General features: G+C 38.2%; 1 long non-coding RNA gene across 1 annotated transcript; it reads left to right on the top strand.

Annotated features, from left to right (window-relative positions):
* Window positions 1–3,264: 3,264 nt before the first annotated feature.
* Window positions 3,265–6,680, top strand: LOC137180614 (uncharacterized). Its single transcript, XR_010928026.1, has 5 exons — window positions 3,265–3,706; window positions 4,723–4,761; window positions 5,292–5,398; window positions 6,209–6,311; window positions 6,531–6,680. It is a non-coding gene; the product is annotated as an uncharacterized lncRNA (long non-coding RNA).
* The last annotated feature ends 558 nt before the right edge of the window (window positions 6,681–7,238 follow it).

Raw genomic sequence — 7,238 nt, 5'->3', positions numbered from 1 at the left:
TCCATTACTTTATTTCAAATTGAATACAGTAGCAGTCAAAAGTTTAGACAGTACAGGGGCTGCAGCCCCCAGTGACCCTCTAAGAAGGATTACAGGTATATGGATGAGTTCTTGGTGATGTGTCTCTATATGTGGCTTCATTGAGTTCTCTTTTCTCATTCTCTCTTAGATAAAATGGATCAAACAAAAGCCTTCTTCATTGTCAGTTTCACTGTTTCATGTTTACATGAAAGAATTTGAATGATTTTACATTTACGATGGTGTGACCATTTAGCTACAGAAAGTGCTTCTTCTTTGAAATTTTGATTTCTTCTACATTCAGAAAGTAAGAAACACTGTTGTTTCCTTGAATATAAAATGTAAAGTGCACATTATAGGCTGAATTGTAAACGTACTTCTTTTTTACCTGTTTAATTTCTTCATTTGTGTAATAAAGTGATAACAGTACAAGTGTAAAACAATATAAAACATGGTGTTGGAAGACAGGACAGAGGAGGTAACAGAGTCACAAAATAACAGATATAATCAAAACAGAACAAAAAAGAGAGAAAATAAACCAACAAACAACCAGAAAGAAAAAAAGGGCAACTTGATGGTTTCTGAGGAAGTGAAGGTTCAAATGAGAAAAGTTAATGTTCCTAAATATTTGCATATGAGTGTGTTGGTGCGTATGTCTGTGTGGTAGTGAGGAAGGTGTCTCGAGAGGGAGTTGGGTGGGGGTGAGGGGGTAGGAGCTGCAGGAAGTGTTTGTGACGAAGCTCTACTGTAGATAATGAGAGGGTGTAGTGGGGGGAGTAGAGGAGGGAGCGGCTGAATTGCTTGGTCAGAGGTTTCTGGCCGGGCCTAACTGTGGCAGCCCCCAGACCCTGAGGAGGGGTCTGCCAACTGTAGGACTCAGCCTATTTAAGTGTGTGGCAGAGGGTGAGAGGACCCCCAGACCCTGAGGAGGGAGTCCCCCTCACCACAGGGCACACAGCTTCATTCATGTTGTTTATTAATCTTTTAAAATGTGTTTAATATAATTATTATCATCACCGGCTTCACTCCCGCCCCTCCCTCTTGAGAATGTGAAGGTCTGTCTCAATGTGAAATGATGGGAAGCAGTGAGGCTACTGGTCTGTGGTAGAGATTTAATCCAGCCGGTGGTGGTGGGGTGTGGGGTGGAGTTGTGGAGGGCGGAGTGGGCTGTATTGTGGAGGGGGAGGGGGGAGAGAGAGGAAGATGTTGAATGAGTGTGTGAGAAGGAGAGAGAGTGTCTGACAGATGTGCGTGCCTATAATATTTATAATAATTATTATCGTCATCTCCTCCACACCTCTTAATAACAATAATGATAATAATAATGGTAACAATAATAACAACAGCTACAATAGTAACAATAGTAATCAATAGTATTAATGAAAATATTACTAAGACTTTAACTTTATTGTAGTATCCATATCAAATTGAATACAGTAGCAGTCAAAAGTTTAGACAGTACAGGGGCTGCAGCCCCCAGTGACCCTAACAGGTATATGGATGAGTTCTTGGTGATGTGTCTCTATATGTGGCTTCATTGAGTTCTCTTTTCTCATTCTCTCTTAGATAAAATGGATCAAACAAAAGCCTTCTTCACTGTCAGTTTCACTGTTTCATGTTTACATGAAAGAATTTGAATGATTTTACATTTACGATGGTGTGACCATTTAGCTACAGAAAGTGCTTCTTCTTTGAAATTTTAATTTCTTCTACATCCAGAAAGTAAGAAACACTGTTGTTTCCTTGAATATAAAATGTAAAGTGCACATTATAGGCTGAATTGTAAACGTACTTCTTTTTTACCTGTTTAATTTCTTCATTTGTTCAATAAAGTGATAACAGTACAAGTGTAAAACAATATAAAACATGGTGTTGGAAGACAGGACAGAGGAGGTAACAGAGTCACAAAATAATAGATATAATCAAAACAGAACAAAAAAGAGAGAAAATAAACCAACAAACAACCAGAAAGAAAAAAAGGGCAACTTGATGGTTTCTGAGGAAGTGAAGGTTCAAATGAGAAGAGTTAATGTTCCTAAATATTTGCATATGAGTGTGTTGGTGTGTATGTCTGTGTGGTAGTGAGGAAGGTGTCTCGAGAGGGAGTTGGGTGGGGGTGAGGGGGTAGGAGCTGCAGGAAGTGTTTGTGACGGAGCTCTACTGTAGATAATGAGAGGGTGTAGTGGGGGGAGTAGAGGAGGGAGGGGCTGAATTGCTTGGTCAGAGGTTTCTGGCTGGGCCTAACTGTGGCAGCCCCCAGACCCTGAGGAGGGGTCTGCCAACTGTAGGACTCAGCCTATTTAAGTGTGTGGCAGAGGATGAGAGGACCCCCAGACCCTGAGGAGGGGTCTGCCAACTGTAGGACTCAGCCTATTTAAGTGTGTGGCAGAGGGTGAGAGGACCCCCAGACCCTGAGGAGGGGTCTGCCAACTGTAGGACTCAGCCTATTTAAGTGTGTGGCAGAGGGTGAGAGGACCCCCAGACCCTGAGGAGGGGTCTGCCAACTGTAGGACTCAGTCTATTTAAGTGTGTGGCAGAGGGTGAGAGGACCCCCAGACCCTGAGAAGGGAGTCCTAGGTGGAGTTCTTGGTGATGTGTCTCTATGTGTGGCTTCTATGAACACATTGAGTTATCTTTTCTTATTGTCTCTTAGATAAAATGGGTCAAACAAAAGCCTTCTTCATTGTCAGTTTCACTGTTTCATGTTTGCATGAAAGAATTTGAATGATTTTACATTTCAGATAAAGGCGTGACCATTTAGCTACAGATAGTGCTTCTCAATTTCTAAGAAATATAAAGTGCACATTATAAACTTGGTTATAAAACTATGGACTAAGGATTTTTTTTCTGGGACAACTGCAAAAGCTGCCACCACTTGCAAGCCTGTTATTACTGTTGCTATCATATACAGCTATGCATGGACTGTCAATAGCAGCTGCTTCAGTTATGTTCAGCACTTTCACATTAATAATCAGTGTGAGCACAGACAGCAGAAACTGAAAGTCTGCTCACTGATTCTTTTGCACTGTAACAAAGCAGAAACCACAAACTGTTCAGTTGAGTTTCACATCTCATGACCAGAATAATATATTATTAATAAACTATCTCATAATAGTGTGCTGAGTCTTTTTTTTCAGTGTGTGTATTTAGTTCTTCTATTCAAACCTCCTGCTGCTAATCTTGCCTGTCTCACTACTCGTTTGACCACTTTATTTACCTCTTTCTGCTCTTCCAGTATCCCACAGAAAGTATAATTTTTTTTTTATTTAGGATGTTTTTTAAAATCTTTTGTTAGCCATGGTTTGTTTGTGAAAACTAAAATTTTCTTGTCATCCCGCACAGAAGGTGATGTATGATCCCATGCAGTTCATTCAAAACAGCCTCTAAGGACCTCAAGTGCTGAAGATACACATGAACCTACAAAGAGAAGGGTGTTACTCGCTTCACTGATAGCATCTTATCTTCTCTTTTGTTCTCAGTTGTGAATAAATTAAAAGCGAGAATTTGAATGTTCATGTAAGGGTACAGCACCACTCTAAAGGGTTTGACCATAGTCCCCCTCTTCTCTTTAAAAGTGTCTGTTCTTTCTGTCTGTGTTCACTGCAGCAACACTTTACCTTCAAACACTGAGAAGGAAACAGAAGAAGTGGACGACTTCAGAGCATCCATCAGACATCGTTTTCCAAAGGTAAAAGACAAACGCTGAAGGATAACAGATTGGATTTTGGTATAAAAATGACAGTGAGAGTTTGTTAAATACTGTGTGTGTATTATAGCATGAAACACTAGCAAGCAAGGTGAAAATGTAAATGTTTGTTTTCTGGGTTTAAGAGCAGGATGTGACACAAAGCAACAACAGGTGTCTAACACACTGGTTGTTCTCTCTAATGCTGCCTTTTATAGTAGAAGTTGTTTATGTTTCTGTTATTTATGTGCATCTATGTGGGTTTTAGAAGGGAAAACATGTCTCTCAATGTCATTTAATATGTGTAGGCATGTAGGCATTAATGTAGGCATGCTTCACTGCCAGTTTAACTTTCTATTCCCTTTATCCCTCTTTTTTCTTGTTTTGAATGAATGAATTTGAATTTTTAGATAAAGGACTGGTGTCACTTCACTATTTCCTCATCCGTCATTTCATCATTGATAAAACCTCTATTTTCTCTTGTTGTTGCACTTCATTTTTAAACATATTGAAAGGACGATATTTGAATGTTCAAGTAAGCACATGGTGCCTCTATAAAAATACCTTCTCCTTCTGACTGTGTTTACTGCATCAGCATGAGAAGAAATCTGAAGAAAAGGCTTCAAAGCCTCCATCTGACGACCTTTTTTCTTTTGTCTTTTTTGTGGATTTTTTGTTTTGTAAAAAAGTGATTATATTATTTGTAATGATTTTAAAAAGGGAGTGGGGTGTTTGAGATTTAAACAGAAAAACCTTTGTTAACACACTGATGTAAGGCGTTCATATCTTGACATTTTTTCCTACTACATAGTAAACAGTAAAGAGACAAACAGGAAACAGGGGAAACAGGCGAATCTGACACATAACAACCGTCTCCGGCTGAATTCAAACCAGGAACGTTGTGTATGTGCCTCAGCTGTTCACCTACCAGGGTGTCCAAAAAAGAGAAAATATTTGAACAAGTTGATGTGAATAATGATGTAATAATACTTCTTGTTATTGTGTATTTTCTGTCATAGTATTGTGGGACAAACTGACTGTGGGCGACAACAATGAAGGTAATTTATCCCATAATCCTGCTGAAACTTGACACAAATGTAATAATTTTTTTTGTCAATACTGAATTTTTTATCTGTTGGTTCTGTAACACATCACTGTTTTCCTGTAAGTGCACTTTGTAAATGACAGGGGCAGTAGCTTATATTAACTGTCAGATATTTCACACTAATCTATATTAATCTATTCATTTTATACAATGGTTTTATGTTGGAAGATGACAGCAGGGTTACTTTTCCACAGAGCACATTAGCATGTTACACTGCAGTTTGGATGTTATCACAAACTCTATATACAACAAATGTGCAAAGTCACAAAGTCCATTATCTTCAAATATGGAGAAGGGAGATGTTAATAAAACAGGCAAAACACCTTTAACATCTGCATCAGACTCATCTGCCTGATAACTTACTACAAGCTTGTTTATAATTTGTATTTTGGCTTTTTAATTTTCTTGGTTAAATTCTTCTCCCTGTTTTTATCTACTTTATCATGATGATGCACTACATCATTAACTTTAATTTCTGTACAGATGGCTGGATTGTGGTGGATGACTGTGATGCTGTTGCTCCTGTCTGCTGGAAGTTTGGCTGATAGCAAAATAGGCAAAGTTGCACAAGGTTTACAAGACTTTCTTAAGTGAGTCAACATCCTTTTACTTTATATACAGTCAGCAGCAGTAGTTACCTAGTAGACGAGTAGACAAAATGACATGAATGGTAAGTGTAATTTTAGGATATTTCTCTTTTATATTTCTCTGCCAGTGATGACACACAGCTGTCTGTCTATTCACCAGTGTGATCACATAGGGGCTGAAGAGTCTAACATGTCAGCTGTTCCCATTGTGGGCACATAGAGACACTCTCCTGTTTGTTTACACATAGCTTACCTGGCATAGTTGAGAAAGGCTTGCAGGTGTATTCAGAAAGCGTATTTTCCGACATTGCTACTGTAAAGTAACACCGATATAAAACAGCTTCGATATCAAATTTAATTGAAAACAAACAGTCTGTTGTCAGACAAAGTTTGTCCTGAAATCTTCAAATATATGTTACTGACCTGCCTTCCAGACTGAATAAGAGTTGCATTGCTGGATTGTTCTATATCTGTTTACATTACAACAGTGTTCTGTCATGTAAATGCCATATTTTATGTTTCTGTCACAGGTTGTTCTTTTACTCACATCATGCTAGTGTTCTTATAAAGTCCTACTGTGATTTTATTGCAATTTATTTTCTCTGTGAGTGCGAGAGCACTCGCTTGCTGCTGGTACAGAATGATAACAAAGCCAATAAGGCTAATAAGAACAACAACAATAATAAAAGCTGTTTGGAATAATCATCTTACATATTCCTATCCAATCTTCCGTTTAGCAAGCTTTTGATCTATTGTCACATACACTCTATCAAATCAATCAAAATGGTCATTTATTTATTGTTGTTTTAACAGAAATAAGGTAGCTGGTATTGCCAATCAGGTTGGAAAGATTGCAGACAAGGACACCGGACACCAGCAGAAAACATGAATCATGACATGGACAACATTTCAAAAGGTGAAGTGTGCAAAATCACAAAACTAGTTGTAACTACAAACAACAGACACTGAATAGGAGGAGTGGTGTGTTGTCACCTACTCTTACTATAACGGAAGGCACGTTGACACACAGTTCACACATCAGTTTAAAAACAATATTTCATTATTTCTGTTACTACAAGTGCTTCACAACTGGAAATGTGGCTTTTCTTCTAACCTAGTTGTATTTTCTCTTCAGGTGTACCTGGTCCAGGCTAATTACACTGTGGCTCCAGATAACAACAGACGCATGAAGCATGTTTGTCCGTATTTCTCTGTACTGTGATGTCTTATGTCACATTTACTGAAAATTAAAAACAAAATAAAAGTTTTCGATCTCTTGACTGATGTTGGACTACGCTATTGTTGACCTCCTGGTAAGAACAAACCTTTTTAGGGCCATAACACTCAGCCACAAACCAAGTCTGAGGTAAAAATGTTCTGCAGTTGTATGAAATATGTGTCTCTTTGGCTGCTAGATGTTCCACTTTCTTCAACAGCTAGTCAATATCAATTTAATTCAACTTAATTCAATTCAAAGAGGCCTTATTGGCACAGGAAACATATGTTTACATTGCCAAAGCAAGTGTGAAAAAAATGTACAAAGTTAAAACAAAAAGTGTTCCTATATTTTGTCCCCCTCATGTATGTTAATGCACAAAATATTGGGAAAACTTTTCAATATAATGCACTCCAGTACACCAGCACCCACCATCGCCTCAATAATAAACATTGAGTAGAATTATCACCTTTCTGACAATGTCAACAAAAACTGAAAATGCACAAGCTTCATAAAAGTAGAATTTATGGCAGAGCTGTTGTATTGGATTGCACAGGACGAGTCCCACACACTTTTTAAAAGAATTAGTTTAGAAGTAAGATCACAGATGAGACTAAAAGAGAAAGG

Source organism: Thunnus thynnus, chromosome 3 (assembly GCF_963924715.1).
Source record: "Thunnus thynnus chromosome 3, fThuThy2.1, whole genome shotgun sequence".
In the NCBI taxonomy this organism is placed as follows: Eukaryota; Metazoa; Chordata; class Actinopteri; order Scombriformes; family Scombridae; genus Thunnus; species Thunnus thynnus.
Note: the sequence above shows the minus strand (reverse complement) of the source record. Positions and strands in the feature narration are given on the sequence as shown.